The sequence below is a fragment of the Phodopus roborovskii genome, unplaced genomic scaffold, assembly GCF_943737965.1.
Source record: "Phodopus roborovskii unplaced genomic scaffold, PHOROB, whole genome shotgun sequence".
In the NCBI taxonomy this organism is placed as follows: Eukaryota; Metazoa; Chordata; class Mammalia; order Rodentia; family Cricetidae; genus Phodopus; species Phodopus roborovskii.
In genome coordinates this window covers 15,071,508-15,085,623 of record NW_026126571.1, presented here as the reverse complement: position 1 = coordinate 15,085,623, position 14,116 = coordinate 15,071,508, and the positions used below count along the sequence as shown (strand labels likewise).

General features: G+C 36.5%; 1 pseudogene; it reads right to left on the bottom strand.

Annotated features, from left to right (window-relative positions):
• Nucleotides 1–3,626: 3,626 nt before the first annotated feature.
• LOC127235873 (ribosomal L1 domain-containing protein 1-like) lies at nt 3,627–8,811 on the bottom strand (annotated as a pseudogene).
• Nucleotides 8,812–14,116: the final 5,305 nt, after the last annotated feature.

The window sequence follows — 14,116 nt, the reverse complement described above, 5'->3', positions numbered from 1 at the left end:
ATAATTCTTTGAATAATTGCTCAAGTATATTACTGACTAGCTCTCACAATTAATTTAACCCATTTCTATTATTCTATATTTTACCACAAAGCTTATGGCTTATTACCTCACACTTTGCTTGTCCAGTAGCTACCAGGTGCATCCCTCACTCCATCTTCTTTCTTTGTCTATCTCTGTTTGAATTTCCTACCTAGCTGTATCCTGCCCTGCCATTGGCAAAACAGTTTTATTCATCAACCAATAAAAACAACACATATTCCCAGCATACAGAAGGACATCACACATCATCTCCCCTTTTCTGTCTAGTAAACAAGGAATGTTTTAACTTTAACAAATAAATTCATATATAACAAAACAGTTATCAAACAAGAACTATAGTTATAATATTTAGTTCATTTTAATTTGGCAAGAAACTATTCTATCATCTACCCTGTCTTGGTGAGACTAAAGTTTTATATCTAATTTATCTTTTGTCATAATTAATGGAAATTATAACTACTTGTCTTTGATCCATCAAAGACCCCAGAAGAATATAATATTACCTAAGCAAACAGAAATTGCATTGTAAGCAACTTGCAAGACTTTAGAAATGACATATATCTGTCTGCCTGGACAGCCTCCCAAAGTTCTTCTGTAACATTGGGGCATCCATCTTCACCCTATAGGCCCATAGCATCGGGCAGACTTTCAATGAAGTAGAAAATTTGAAGATTTGTTCTGCCTTGTTCCGGCAAAGTTCATCAGTTGCTTCCTTCTGTATCCTACAGGATGTCTGGCAGTTTCTTCTGTGAAGCAGGAACCTTGAAGGACCATTCTGTCTTGTGTCGGCAAGTTTAGTAGTCAAGTTCCTGTGGGTCCTACATGTACATTTTATATAGCATAGATCAGGCAAGAAGAGTTTCCTGCCCAAATGCTTAATCTTGCCTTGTTGAAAATAAACTCCATAAGGAGCTTCTTTGATAACCATCATATTCTTGAAGTAATTGGTGCTTCCAGGAACAAACGTGTTCCTGGAAAAGTCAAAGGTCTTAAAACATTTTAAATGCCATATTATATAAGTCTTTTAATTGTTTGAAGATTACTTATCCATCAGAAATATATCTTTGTGTATCTAGAAAACATAGTTGAAATATGACTATAGGATTGACTATTATAGATAGATCTATTAATCAGTATTTCTTAATTATACATTGCATTTTTAAATGAGCTGCATTAGCACAGCACCTTAAATAAGAGTAGAAATGAACAGTATAACAAAATTGAGCTTAAATTTGTATTGATAAACTAAAGTCCATACGAATATATTCATTTCTATATAATATCCCCTGCTTTTTCTTTAGAGATTGGCTGTAACCATTAACCATTTATAACCAATCCCCTTTAATTGAAAACACATATTTATATACAATATTTGGGAATTTCAATGTAGTTTTTTTCTAGACTACTTCGTGCTGATTGTTGGGCATAGTGATCTTATGGGGACCCTGAGAAAAATTAGAATTATGGTTAAAATCTTGGCTGGGGTATTTTGTGTGGTTGGTCTACCTCAGACAGTCGTCCTGAAGCTGTCTTGGATGTTGGATGACCTGGGCCATCATTTCAGGGGAGTTTTGTTTGATCAAATCATAATAACCTGGAAGAAATACATAGGTTCTCATCTTCTGCGGAAGCAAAAGTAGAATCTCTTTTCCAAAGCAACATATCCTTAGATCCAAATTTTGAAGTCAAGATACCTTTAAAATATATGTATTGGTTTAGCTTAGCAGACCCCACAATCAAATGTCTGTATTTAGTTAGCTCATTAATTGTCAAAAAAAAATCAAAGAAAACATAATAGTGTTTTTCCATTTACATGACTCATTATCTTTTTTTTTTTTTTTTACTCTATTTGGCTTTTAAAGACCTTAGTTTATTATCCTTCAATTTTTTTTTAATGACTGTGTCTTTCTTATATCTTCTCTCTCCCAAATCCATCTACATTTATTAAACGCCCTGTGACCCATTGGGAGGTCTTTTTATCTGAAGCTGTTTAATCCTTTCCTGACCAGGAGAGTTTTTAAAAATGATATGTGAGCTTGGCTAGTACCAAAGTGGCTGACTCTGCCCTATTCCTTGGCTTCCTGAGGGTCTAACTTCACAGCAGAGGTAATGACGGGAGCTCCTCTTAAAAGAGCTATTCTGTTTTTAGATTTTTTTCTTCTAACGCTGAGTCAGGAAGCCCTCTATTAAAGGAATTCCTCTTCTGCTTATGTCTAGCAAACAGAGCCCACCAACCCATGCTGCTCTGTTCTTGTGTGTTTAGAATCCCTTTTTAAGCTTTTGTCAGGTCTTATGTGGAAATTCTTGAGAAACTTTTGAGTGTCACATGCAGCTGGAAGTTTTCTCTGCCTCAGCTGCTCACCTGACCCCACTGGTTTGGAATGGGACCAGGTGAGTGTCTGTGATCTTGTTTTCCACACTTAACTTTTTTTGTTTATTTTAATAATTCCTTTCTTTAAAAACGTTTACATTTTTTCTGCTTTTACCTTCTTGTTCTTTAAAAACCATTTCCTCATGAGTTCCTTGACAATTTCAAACAATGTAATTTGACCATATTCACCCCCTCCCCATGCCTCCCAGATCTTCTCCAAACCCACCCACTCAATATTATGTCCTCTTTTTAAAAAAAAAAAAAAAAAAACTGATCATGTCCAATTTCTGTTGCTTATTTACATTATCTTGGAAGTGTGGTCTTCATAAAGAGTGCTCAGCCCGTCAGGGGCTTCACCACTAGACAAAACTGACTCTCTTTATCTCAATAATTCCTTATCTAGGGTTGGAACTTCAAGATCATCTCTCCACAAGCTGAGACTTTGGCTTGAATTTGCACAGCTTTAGTACATCATGCTGTCTCAACTCCTGTGAGTGTATAGCAGTGCTATGATGTATGGGAGAGATACTATTTTTTTTTTTTGCCCAGAAGTAGATATTATACTTTAATTAAAACACACACACACACACACACACACACACACACACACACACATACACACACACAACACTCTTATCATCAAATACACTGAAGAACAAAAAAAAATTTTTTTTTTTTTTTGGCCTCAAACCACTAGTTTTTACAAATAGGAACATTAGTTCAGAATCACCCTTGGAAACTTCACAAAAACATTATAGGACTCAAGGACTCACTGAAAAAGGCTGCAAAACGCTAGGCGGTGGTAGCACACACCTTTAAACCCAGCACTCTGGAAGAAGAGGCAGGTGGATATCTGACGCCAGCCTGGTCTACTGAGTTCTAGAAGAGCCTCCAAAGCTACAACAGAGAAACCCTGTTTTGGAAAACAAAAACAAACAAACAAAAAGGTCTTCAATAGGGTACCCTTTATTATGTGCAGGTGTGTGGTACTTTTCAAAGTTCTGGGTACTGAACCCAGGACCTTGCCCATGCTAGCAAAGTGTTATACCACCCAGCCCAGGACTGAAGTAAGTCCTTTAAGGACAGATTCTGGCTGAACTCCAGACTTCCCTCATGGCTTCTTGAGTTGTTTGCAATGCAGATGTGCACAACCAATCTCGGCCAAGTTTGTCTGCCCGCTGAGACAACATTTCCTATGTAGTCTGGCTGGCCTAAACTACCAGGTAGACAACCAGGCTGGTCTCAAACCCACACGAATCTGCCCATCTATGTCCCACAATGTGTGCAACCACACCCTGTCTAAGCATTCTTGAAAAACTCTTAGGTTAACTCTGATAGTTTCTTCAGGATGAAGAACTTGTTTAGTCTCATGGCCCACTTGGGGTTTTTTGTCTTTGGGTGTGTTGGAAGCTTTTCTGGGAATAAAGAACTTGGCTCTTGGCTTTCTGATTTCCCGAACATTTTTTGTTTGTTTGTTTGTTTGTTTGTTTCCTGAGGTCCCAAGCTCTAAAGCTTCCCGGGTCTCTGTAGCTGGTAGGGCCTTTCTTTTCTTGCCCTGAAGTTTATTCGGACCAGTCCTATTTTTTGGAGATTTTTTTTCCTGTGACATTTTCTTGCATCTTCAGTTTTCTTTATTTGGTATTTCTCCTATTGGTACCAGTTGTGGAATTGTTTCTTCACACTCGTCTGTCCCTTCAATTTGTGCTTTTTCTTTGCCGGTCGGTCTTTTTCTTCTGGGACCTTGGGGCCTTCACTGGAGTACTGTTGGTTTCACATGCTAAGTCACCTTGAGTTAAAAGGGACGCATCCTTCTTGGAAATTTTCCTTAATATTCTGCTTTTCTTTTTCAACTTTTCTTTTCCATGCTTCACTTTTTTCTTTAGTTCCCTTCTCCTCATGCTACGGAAGGATACGATGTGTTTTCATCCTGACATGTAACAAATGAGGAAAAGGTGGGGAGAGAAATGGACGTGTCAGTTTTCAGGAACAAGAGCTTCACGCTTTGCCATTTCTCGGGCAATTTCCCTGAAAGCACTTCTGAGACAGCCAGGATGTTTTCAACCATGTGCCGAGTCTCCGGCTCCATTCCAGTGTGACCGATATGCACAGCACTGCAAGACCCCTGCTTAGAGATGTTTAAGATGGTCCCTGTGATACATCAATCTCTTTGGACAGATTCTTGGCCTGAAGATTCACAGGTACTGGAACTTTCTTCGTCTGACAGAATTGCCTTCCTATGTGCATGGACAAACGACTTCAAATTCTTTCTTCAATAATGAAGATGTCAAAGCTACCCAGGAGGCGGAGCTTGGCTTCATAGGCTTTATATTCTGTTTTTAAAGTTTCAAGAGGGATAATCCGAGAGATGCTTTTAACGCCATGCTTTTTCAAATGCTTTTTATAAAAACATTCTGTTTGTTTGGGTGATTCATAGTCATCTTTGGTAAACAGACTTCTGATGAATCAGATAGGATACTATGAGGCAAAGACACTCTGACACGCAGTTCTTTCACTGGAATTTTCCATAATATCACCGTTAAAAATAAATCCTCATTCCCATTCAAAAGTAACTTACTTTTTTTTTCTCTTGGAGTGTGCAAACAGAACTTCTACCGCCTTTTTAATCTGCTTTCTTCCAGATATTCCAGAGCAGCCAGGGACACTTGCATCGCCGCCGCTTTCTTTCTTTCTTTTTTTTTTTTTTTTTTTTTTTTTTTTTTTGAGGAATCTACTTCATCTGGCTCTTAGAATCTTTCTGTCATCTCTTCCACAATGTTCCATGAGCATTGAGAAGGAGATGTGATATAGATGCTCCTTTTAAGACTGAGCATTATTCTTTGTGCCTTACACAATGTCAATTATCATTTAGTGTTAAAAAGAAAATTGTCTAAAAAGAGTTGACAGATGATGTACTAATTTCTGGATATAGTAATGAATCAGAAGAAGTGAATTTAAAACTATGTCCACAAAACAAATTAATAATAGTAGGTTTTCTGCTAGGGCCGATAATGCTTCTGATCACAGGTTCATGCTACAAATAACAGTGCAAGGAAAAGCTTTTAACTTGTGTTGCAGTTCTTAGATTGAATCTTTATAAAAAGTATTTGTTTACTTCTTTGATGCTCATGCTACTCTTTCACCAATGGACTTGTCTGGCTGAAGCAATTTTGCATTGGAACTTATAACTATCTGGGTACTGATGTAGCCAAGAATGGCAGAAGAAACAGCAGCAACCACAGGAGCAACAGAGTGTATTCACTGACCGACATGAGGTAACAAGAAGCAGGACAAAAAAAAAAAAAAAAAAAGATTGTCCCTTGAAATTCCTTCTCACAGATAGGTAGATTGTCCTACTTCAGTTAGTCTAACCAAGAAAATCCCTTGTAGAGTTTAATCTAAACTAGATAACTGGGTGATTCAGGAGGTGTGACTCATAGGGAAATATAAAATCTGTAAGTTGACAGTTAATATTAACCATCACACAGCCCTCTAGTGGGCTTCTTGTTAACAAAGAGGAGAAGGCAAAGATGCATATAGACATATGAACATATACATCTCCACAGATGTCCCCTTTCTAAATATGACATCACTGTTTACTCAGATTAAAATCTAGGCGTCTGCTTCAGTTACAGACCCCACCCTAAAATAACTAAATCAAAATGTCTGAGGTTAGAACTCCACAATTAAAACATTTAAATTAATTCTGTGGGCATGTTAACATCAAAGAAACACTGTTATAAGCCTTAATTCAAATTTTACATTTATATTCAGATGTTATAATTATATTTCATACCATTTATGTTAAGATAAAAATGCCAAAGCAACAGCCTAGATACTAAAATACATTTTGATGGTTTCTTTGACTCAAGAACCAGAAGATGTCCAGTTTGGGTAGTGGTGAGTGAAGAGTGAGTAGGAAAGTCACAGAAGCAGTATCGAAAGCCCCTACATGGAACAAAGCAACAATTAAAAACTGCTGCTAAAAGTTTCAGCAGCACTAATGTCTGGTTTCTCATTTCAAAGTGAGACAGAAATGAAGGCAGAGGAGGAAAAGATTGCCCAGTGAAACATCATCTGAATCTGTTATAGTATATATCTTTTCATTTATAGAGAACTTAATAACTCATCAATTCACTTACTTTCAAAAATGTTTCTACTATATAGTAGCCCATTGAATAACTCTAGAGAAAACTTTGTGCAAGCTATAGATACTGGGCAATGTGATCTATATAGAGGAGCCATTGGAATCATGATTAGCCAAATTAGTTTCCAAAATATTCTCTAAACAATTGCACTATTTAAATTAGTTATATAAAATCTCTTTGTACGATAGCATCTAATGCACTACTCTGCATATTTTGTAAACTTGGTTGATAAAGCTCTTCATTGGATCCATTGGGCATTCTCAAATATTCTGAGATAGAACTCTATTCTCTGCCTAATAAGAAGTCTATTAGAGAATACTATTAAAGGCATAAAGCTCAGTTTATGAAACCATGATAGCAGCTAACACCCCTGAACAATAAAAGGGCCTACTGAACACTCATAACTATCCAATGAAGAAGGAGTATTTGTCAGCATCAACTTTATGCTGTACATGAGAAAATCAAATACAAGGAGAATAATGTATAATGTACAAATAACTTCTAGAAAGAAATACACATAAGCCTGGGATATGCTTTTAAAATAGTCAGTTATTTAGAAAGCAGTGGTGTCAGTTTTGCCTCTTCGATCAAGGATCTCAGTAGCTATGGCTAATTTTGTTTTGTTTTGTTTAAATTTGAAATAAGATTGTTTCATTTCAATCCCAGTTTCTGCACCCTCCTGTCTTCTCCAGTTCCCCTCACCAACTCCAATCCCATTCCCTTTCTGCATCCCTGGGAGGGTGAGGCCTTCCATGGGGAGTCTTCAAAGTCTGTCATATCTTTTGTAGCAGGACCCACACAGTCCTCATGTGTCTAGATTAAGGGAGTATCCCTCTATGTGGAATGGGTTCCCAAAGTCCATTCGTATAGTAGGGATAAATATTGATCCACTACCAGAGGCCCCATAGACTGCCTAGTCTTCTCAACTAATACCATATTCAGGGAATCTAGGTAGGTCCTATGCTGGATTCCCAGCTACCTGACTAGAGTCCATGAGCTCCCCCTTGTTCAGGTCAACAGTTTCTGTGGGTTTCTGCAGCCTAGTCTTGATCCTTTTGCTCATCACTCCTCCCTGTCTGCAACTGGTTTCCAAGAGTTAGGCTCAGTGTTTAGCTGTGGGTGTCTGTTTCTGCTTCCATCATCTACTAGATGAAGGCTGTAGGATGGTATACAAGGTAGTCGTCAGTCTCATTATCGGGGAAGGTCATTTAAGGTAGCCTCTCCATATTGCTCAGATTGTTAGTTGGTGTCATCCTTGTAGATCTCTAGACATTTCCCTAGTGCCAGATTTCTCTTAAAACCTATACTGGCTCCCTCTATTATGGGATCTCTTTTCTTGCTGTCCTATATTCTTTTCCTGACTCAATATTCCTGCTGCTTCAATATTCCTGCTGCTTCATGCCCTTCTTTTCCTCCTAACTCCATCTCCTTTCCCCCATGCTCCTAATTTGCAAGGGAGATCTCATCATTTCCCCTTTCCCAGATTACTTTTGGCAAGATTGCCATTTTTACTATGTTGATCGTAGCTATCCAAGATCATAGGAGATCTTTCCATTTTTGGTATCTTCTTTAATTATTTGATTTAAACACTCAAAGTTCTTATTATATATGTCTTTCACTTGTTAGGTTAGCAAGATATTTTATGTTGTTTGTGGCTATTGTAAAAGGTGATGTTTCTCTGATTGCTTTCTCATCCCCTTTATTGTCTGTATACAGTAGGGCTACTGATTTTTTTTGAGATTATCTTGTATCCTGCGACTTTGCTGAAGGTGTTTATCAGCTATAGGAGTTCCCTTGTTGAGATTTTTGGGTCACTTATGTAAACTATCATATCATATGAAAATAGTGAGAGTTTGACTTCTTCCTTTCTAATGTATCCACTTGATCTCCTTTTGTTTTCTTATTTTTCTAGCTAGAACTTCAAGTACAATATTGAAGCGATATGGAGATAGTGGACAGCCTTGTCTTGTTCCTTATTTTAGAGGAATTGCATTGAGTTTCTCTTCATTTAGTATGATGTTTGATGTTTGTGTGCTGCATGTTGCTTTTGTTATGTTTAGTTAAGTTCCTGTTATCCTTGATCTCTCCAAGACCTTTTTTATGAAGGGTTGTTGGATTTTATCTAAGGCTTTTCCAGCATCTATTGAAATGATCATGTGGTTTTTCTTTTTCAGTTTGTTTATATGGTGGATTACATTGGTGGATTTTTGTATGTTAAACCTTCCCTGCATCCCAGGATGAAGCCTACTTGATCATGGTGGATGATTTCTCTGATGTGTTCTTGGATTCCATTTGCCAGTATTTTATTGAGTATTTTTGCATCAATGTTCATGAGGGCTATTAGTCTGTAGTTCTCTTTCTTAGTTGCATCTTAGTGTGGCTTGTGTACTGAGGTAATTGTAGCCTCATAAAAAGAGTTTGGTAATGACTGTTCTGCTTCTATTCTTTGGAACACGTTGAAGAGTATTGGTATCAGCTATTCTTTGAATTTCTGGTAGAATTCTGCACTGAAACCATCTGGCCCTGGACCTTTTTATGGTTGGGAGACTTTTGATGATTACTTTTATTTTATTAGTGGATATAGGTCTATTTAAAACTTATCTGTTCTTGATTAATTTTGGTAAGAGATATCTATCCACTAAATTTGCCATTTCCATGGAATTATTGAATTTTGTGGAGTACAGGTTTTCAAAGTATGACCTGAAGATCCTCTGAATTTCCTCAGTGTCTGTTGTTATGTCTCTCTTTTCATTCTGATCTTGTTAATTTACATATTCTCTGTTTGCCTTTTGGTTAGTTTTGATAAAGGTTTATTCATCTTGTTGATTTTCTCAAAGAGCCAACTATTGGTTACATTGATTCATTGTTTTGTTTTCTTTGTTTCTATTTTATTGATTTCACCCCTCAATTTAATTGTTTCCTAATGTGTATTTCTCCAGGGTGAGTTTGCTTCTTTTTGTTCTAGAGCTTTCAGTTGTGCTGTTTATTCTCTGTTGTGACTATTATCCAGTTTCTTCATGTGGGCAGTTACTACTATGAACTTTTCTTTTAGTACTGCTTTCAAAGTGTTTCATAAGTTTGGGTATGCTGTGTCTTCATTCTCATTGAATTCTAGGAAGACTTTAATTTCTTTTTTTCTTTCTTCCTTGACCCAGGAATGGTGCAATTGCACATTGTTCAACTTCCATGAATTTGTAGTGCTTCTGCAATTTGTGTTGTTGAATTTTAACTTTAAAGCATAGTAGTCTGATAAGATACAGTGGGTCATTCCAATATTTTTGTACCTATTGAGGTTTGCTATATAGCCGAGTATGTGGTTGATTTTAGAGAAGGTTCCATGTAGTGTTGCAAAGAAGGTATATTCTTTTGTATTTGGCTGGAATGTTCTATAAATGTCTGTTAAACACAATTGGGTCAAAACTTCTGTTAGTTACTTTCTTTCTTTCTTTTTTTATTTAGTTTCTGTCTGGTGGACCTGTCTAATGTTATTAGTGTGGTGTTGAAATCTCCCACTATAAGTGTGTGAGTTTTTATGTGCAATTTGAGTTTTAATAATGTTTTTGTTATGAATGTGTGTGCCTTTGTATTTGGGGCATAGATGTTCAGAATTGAGGCCATCTTGTTGGATTTCTCTTGTGATGATAATAAATGACCTTCTTCATTTCTTTTGATTGATTTTAGTTTAAAATCTAATTAGTTAGATATTAGGATTGCTACAGCTGCTTGTTTCTTGGGTCAATTCAAATGGAAAATCTTTTCCCAACCCTTAACTCTGAAGTAACATCTGTCTTTGAAGTTGAGGTATTTTTCTTGTATGCAGTATGAAAATGGATTCTGTCATTGTATTCATTCTGTTCACCTGTGCTTTTTTATAGGCAAGTTAAGACCATTACTACTGAGGGATATTAATGACCATTTGTTGTTAATTCTTTTGGATTTGCTTGTGGTGTTCTTATTACGTGTGGAATTCTCCCCATTTTTCTTTTGGCTGTTGGGATTATCTATTGCCTATGGTTTTATGGGTGTGGTGACTTTCTTGGGTTGGAGTTTTCCTTCCAGAACTTTATGTAGGGCTGGGGTTGTTGGTAAGTATTGTTTAAATCTGGTTTGTCATGGAATACCTTTGTTTCTCCATCTATGGTTATTGAAAGTTTTGCTGGGTATAGTCTGGGCTGGCATATGTGGTTTCCTAGTATTGGTAGATTATCCAGGACCTCATGGCCTTCAGAGTTTCCATGGAGAATTCAGATGTAATTTTGATAGGTTTGCTTTTATATGTTACTTGGCCTTTTTCCTTTGCTGCTCTTAATATTCTTTCTTTATTCTGTATGTTTCATGTTTTGATTATTATGTGGTGAGGGGACTGTTTTTTTTTTTTTTTTTTTTTTTGCATTGCAGTCCAGTCTATTTGGTATTCTGTAAGCTTGTACTTTCATTGGCATGTCTTTCTTTAGGTTGGGAAAGTTTTCTTCTATATTTTTGTTGAATGTATCTATGAGTAGTTTCATTGGCAGTACCTTGCATGGATTGCTTCCTGTTATCTGGCCTTAAGGCCAGTTGGAAAAATGTTGGTTATTTCAACCAACACCTTCAATCACCTTCAGTGATTTCTTTCCATGCTGTTAGATACTATGGTTCGTAGGTGTTATATCAAGAAATGAATACTGATGATTTTCTCCCTTGGCAGCTTGTCTAACACCATTGGGTACTATAAGATCTAATCTTCCAATAATAGGCTTTCAGGTTAGACCCAGCTTGGGTCGCTTAAGGCCCATGTCTAAAAGACATAAAAATTTAGTAATAAGGACTTCAAATTTTGGGATATACCAAGAGCAGTAACAGTAGCCTATGTATACTGTTTTGATCATTGTGTGGACACTACAACCCAAAAACTCTAGAGAAAATTTCTCATGCTTGGTGTTGGTGACTTTATTAAATAGTCAATTGCTCTTGTAGGAACCACTGTCAGAACAACTGGCATTATTTTTTTAATGTTGAAAGTTGATAGATAATATATAGATAGATGACAGGTAGATACATATAGATAGGTAGATAGATAAATAGATGACAGATACATACATAGATGATAGACAGACAAATGACAAGTAGATAGATAGATAGATAGATAGATAGATAGATAGATAGATAGTACATCATACATACATACATGATAGTTAAATAGACAGACAGATGATAGGTGATAGTTTTCTCAATTCCCCATTTATATCACCCCTTACTCAGGTGTCTTCTACCTTACATTGTCCATTTTTATTTTCCTGGATTCTTTGCTTACTCCAGGTTGCATTATGATATCTACAGATTTAGATGTAGGAACAAAAATTCAGAGCACACATGAAACTTTTGTCTTCCTGGGTTTGGATTACCTTACTAAATACTGTTTTGTGGATGTATTCACTTATTGGCAAATTTGAAGGTTTTATTTTTCTTTATAACTGAATAATTCCCCATCATCTACATGTACCACATTTCCTAAATAATTCACCTTATTCCCAGAGCTAAGTGTAGCTCTCACCATTTTTCAAGGAATCTCCTTTTTACAGCAAAGACTGTTGCAGAAAACCAGAACTGGTCAATATGCAGAGAGCTCTCACTGGACAAGTCCAGCCTCAACTGATACAAAATAACCCTTGTAACTAAAATAACCCTTGTAACTAAGCCTCAGGAAACCTCATGGAATTGGTGGTGAAAAAACTGTAAGAGTCAAAGGTTCAGTAAATTGGCTGAGAGATTGTGTCTTATATGTATGATAGGAAAGCTACACATGTAACAGTTCAACAATTCAGTTTCCCAAAGAAGGCCTGAACAATAACAATACCAACAGATATGTCAAAGGGAATGGAAGAAATCCCCCCTCCCCCCCCCTGCACTTGTATAAGAGCTTCAGGCACTTCCTGACTCCTAAGAGAGTCAGAATCAATGTTTTCAAGGGACCAGCTTCCTAAATGATTACTCAAAATCAAGTGGTCATCACTAAAAGCATGTACAAATGAGCAACACTAAAAGGACTCAAAAGGTAGTATTTATGTATTTCTTCCTCTCTCTCTCTCTCTCTCTCTCTCTCTCTCTCTCTCTCTCTGTGTGTGTGTGTGTGTGTGTGTGTGTGTAAAATAATAATTAAAGATAAATGAACCTGAATTTTAGAAGAAGTGGGAAGGAACATGCAAGGCATTAGAATGAGGGGTTGAAGGGGAAAAGATTATGTAAATAAATTACAATATATGAGATTTAAAAAATAATTTTAATAATAATAAAATACTGAAATATTCCATTGGAAGGTATGATAGCATTAAATATAGACTACAACTTACATCTACTACTGAATTCAATGGATTGTCTGTGTTATCATTCAGAGAGTAAATGGCAGTTATAGCTTCTGACTTCTTGAGCAACTATAATTGAGCTAGGTGGCAACAATCAATCTCTGGCAATAATACAGTGAGCTTAAAACCATGTCACACTGCAAAGAAGGAGATCTTAATTGTTCTAAATAATAAAAGCTTGGAGTCATATATACAGGGAATTGCTAGGAAATCAGATAGAAAAGGGAGCAAGCCAAAGCTACTAGTACCTCGTTAGCATCTTTGTGGACAAGAAATATAGTTCATGTTTCTTCCTGCTTACTTCTTCCCTCTTCCCAGACATCTCACTTCCTGTCTGTCTTTATAGGACTCCAGACTTCTATGGTTAGCTAGAGGCAAGATCCATTCTCTGATCTTCAGATGGGCTTTATTTGTACAAGCAAGGTATCACCACATCACAGCCCTACTTATCTTACTATTTTTGTATCAGTTTTTATGCATATTCATAAACACAGAAAAGTTACAAGAATAGAGTAAGGTCTTTTATATAACATATCTTATTAAAGATTGAATTACTTAAGGTTTTGTATCTCCCTCCCTCTCTATGAATTTTCTCCCACTTCATTATAATCTGTAAAATCTACTCCTTTTAGTGGGAATGATTATGAACAAAGGGACTAAAACAGCTGTCAGCTGGTACCTATAGAAGCAAGGAGAAGGGCACTACAAGCTGGTTTTTGGGAAGGATCTGATGCAAAAATATACTTCAGAAGTGAAGCTTGTTGGAAAAAGTTCCTGGAACATATGTTGAATTTCCTGTCTCATCAAAATACAAAGAAAGACAAACAAAAACAATTAAAGTGAATTATATGAGAGTCCACATGAGCCCAAAATAAAGGGATATCAAATATTTTATTTATTTGGGGAGCACTTGAGAATGGTAATACAATAGAGCATCACTGCAGTCTTCTGTCCAGTATTGCAGGAAGGTGTGATCAGTTCTCTGACTACCACAAAAGAGAGAGAGAGAGCACAGTTCTTCTTCCTGATAATCAGTCCACATGTAGCACCTCAGACCAAGCCCAGATGGAGCCTATATCCCAAAAAGTATTGACTGAATGAATTCCCACAGTAATTCCATTTTTGTCTAAATAAGAGGGTTCTAAACTTAATAAAAATCTATATACAACAAAGTCATTAGCAAATAATAGAGATTATTTCAATAGTTTTTCTATCCTGAG